Source organism: Triticum dicoccoides, chromosome 3B (genome assembly GCF_002162155.2).
Source record: "Triticum dicoccoides isolate Atlit2015 ecotype Zavitan chromosome 3B, WEW_v2.0, whole genome shotgun sequence".
NCBI lineage: Eukaryota > Viridiplantae > Streptophyta > Magnoliopsida > Poales > Poaceae > Triticum > Triticum dicoccoides.
This window is the reverse complement of record NC_041385.1, coordinates 76,953,327-76,956,661: the sequence shown is the minus strand read 5'-3', so window position 1 is coordinate 76,956,661 and position 3,335 is coordinate 76,953,327.

Below are 3,335 nucleotides of genomic sequence, written 5' to 3'. Positions count from 1 at the left end.
ACACGAGGCCTCCTCAGGAGTGGCCTCACCAGGCAGGCTCGGGAGGAGGCGGAGAGATCAAGGCAAGGGGTATCTCGCGAGGTCCCCGTGACGCAAGCCATGACGATCAAGACCAGGCGGGCGCCAACCCATGCAGTGTCCTCGTTTCCACTTTAGTGCTAAGGGGGCAAGCGCATGCGCGGAGTACTAAGGCATCACGCAAAGGTTTTCATATCGGTGCAACAAGATCAAGACCAGTAGGACGGCAGGACAGATGTCACCATGGAGCCCAAGACGGTGTCACCACCAGCGCCTTTGGCAGGCGAGGACCATCTTTAGTAAGGATAGCTTGTACTAGCTGTCCCTTTTTAAAATGGCCGTTGTTCGATCCCTTTCCGCTCAATATTTGGGAAGAGGACCAGGGCCTCTATAAATAGGGCTAGCCACCCCAGTAGGAGAGGCATCTGAACGGAGACGGATCGATTCCTCCCCGAGCAAACCACCAAGAACAAGAAAACCTCTCCTCACGAGGCTGTTCTTTCCTTGTACTGTTCATCATCGGCCCAAGAGGCAATCCACCACACCACACACAGGAGTAGGGTATTACACCACAACGGTGGCCCGAACCTGTATAAATCTTGTGTCTCTTGTGCTATGAGTTCATCGAGCTAGCTTAGAAATCGCGGCGAGGCTGAGGGCGTGTTTTGGTAGGGAGAAATCTTTATGCGCACCCCAGTGTTCGAACCTTAAGGGTTTTGCTGGAACCCGATATCCGACATTTGGCGCGCCAGGTAGGGGTGCGCTGGAGTCTTCTTTATGTCGATCCGCGTCCCATCGCTTCATCGCATCCATGTCTGACGCCCGCCGAGCCTGTGCCGAGCGCTGGGCTGCTCTCGCCGCTCGCGTCGCCCAAACGGCTCCTGTCGATGGGCCTCCCCGTCGTTCTCCGCCGCCTGCCATCAATGCCGCCACCGGCCCGACGGGGAACGAGCAGCAAGGATCCTCACTGCACCCCTCGATGCAGCGGGAAGGCCGCACCGCCACTCCATCGTTGACCCCAGCCGGTTCGTCGTCCCACGCTCGTCGCGCCCCCGCGGACGCGCAAGCCGTGCTGCTTCTGGCACGTGAGCTCCTGCACTACCGCCCGTCGACGACCTCTACGAAGAATGGCTCGCTCGCATCACCGAGCTCGTCAGCTCCGTAGGGGGCTCTCCCGCGCCGTCCCTCTCGCTGCCTCGCCCTCCGCCAGGTATGGGCGACGTGGCTCAAGGAGCGCCTCCACCACCTCTTCCCCAAGGCTCAAGGAGCTCTTGATTGTACCCGCGCCTCCACCGCCTTGGCTTCAAGGCGCGCAACCCCTGGACGTGACCCACCGCACCCAGTGCCCGCGCGGCAAGAAAGAAGCTGCCAAAAAATCCCTCGGCCTCAAGAAGGCGCCCCCGTGCTCCCTGCACCAGCGCGGCAAGACCGCATCCCTGCGCCGACGTGTCAAGACCGCATACTGCCCCTGGCGGCAATGCGCGGGTACAATCAAGAGCAAGCTCCGCGTCATCAAAGGGCCCCGATGACCACAACAGGTTGCCGCGCCTCACCATCGAGCTGCTAGTGTCGCCTGGCCCGGCAATTTCAAGCCAGACCTGCCTCCTCGCTATGATGGCACCCCCGGCCCTGTGGAGTTCTTGCAGCTCTACGAGCTGAGCATCGAGGCGGCCAACGGTGATGAGAAGGTCATGGCAAACTGGTTTCCCATGGCGCTCAAGGACGGTGCCCGTTCATGGCTCCTGAACCTGCCTTCCGGCTCGATCTCATCCTGGGACGAGATGCGCAACCGCTTCATCGCCAACTTCCAAGGCACTCGCGACCGCCCCCCGTCTGCGGGTGACCTGCGCCGCATCAAGCAAAAGCCTGGGAAGACCCTGCAGAAATACATCCAGCGCTTCAACAACGTCCGCCTCAAGATCCCCAAGGTGACGGACGAGGCCATCATCTCAGCGTTCTCTGATGGTGTCCGCGATGTCAAGATGAAGGAGGAGCTCGCCATCCACGAGGAGCTGTGCACATCCCTGGAGCTGTTCAACCTGGCGACCAAGTGCGCAAGAGCTGAGGAAGGATGCCTCTCCCTCCTCGAGCTTCCAACTGCAAGGGCTCCAGGAGCAGGGGAAGGCGCAACAGAAGGGCTGGAAGCGGCTCCACACGACGCCTGGGCAGAAGCAGCCTCTCGGGAGATCAGCGCCGACCCGCCCTTCTTCGGGATCACGGGCGGATCCTCCTCCTCTTGGGCGGTGTTAGCCTCGTCGTCGTCAGGCAAGGTGCGGAGGATGTCGGCCCTGCACGGGGGAGAGGTCTCCCCCGTCCCCTCAAAGGTCGCCTCTGAGTTGCGCTCCTCTTCTTCTTCTTCCTTGCCTCCTCTGCAGGAGTCACCCGAAGACACGTCCACCGGCGCCGTTGCCCCCTGGACCACAGGGAGCACCGCTGGCACGAGGCCGCATCCGTCAAAGGTGGGCATAGCAGCCACCACCTGTGCCCTGTCCTCGTGAAGGAACAAGGGGGCAGGGGCCCCGCCGGACACTCCTGGTCGTCTCCGACCAAGAGGCGGAGAGCTGAGGCCAGCTCATCATCAGCCAGAGCCATCAGATTCAGGTGAAGCTTGTCGTCTGTGCCCTCAAGCGTCCATAAGGGGCGCGAGCGCGCCTGAAGCAGAGCCACCCGATGCGTCAGGAACTCCCTCAGGAGCGCGACCCCGGTCAACTTCGCCGCCTTCGTGTTGCCCGGTTTCAAGTCGGCGTTCATCTTCTCCAGCACCAACTTCGCCCGATCGTCAGCAAGCTTTGCACGAGACCACCCTTCGGCAGGCTGGGGCACCTCCATTGGCAGCGCCAACCGGGGGTGGACACACTTGTCATCCATCATGACCCACTTGCTCTAGAAGTCTTTGGCCCTCTTCCCGGCCTTCGAGATCGCGTTGGCCTTGCCGTACACGACAAAGTTGGCGCACGCCGAGATGTGGTCGCCGTTGGTTCGGAGAGAGAAGAAGTGGCGCAACAGAGCGACGGACGGCATCACCCAAACATGCGCCTCGCAGTAGTAGGCGAAAATCAACAAGAGGAGACAAAGTTGGGATGGAGATGAAGGGCCTGCAGCCTGTAATGGCTGAGGACGGCATAGAAGAAGTCAGAGAAGGGAGGAACCAGGCCTGCGACGATGGCGTTCGTGAAGAAGAGGTAGAAAGTGCTCCCCTTAGCCTCCGGCTCGGTGGAGCCAGCCCGGAGTTCGGTCTCCCCCTTCTTGTTGCCCTCCACCACCGTCATCAGGCGTGCAATGGCGAGATTCTTCTCCGACACATTGGGGGCATCCAA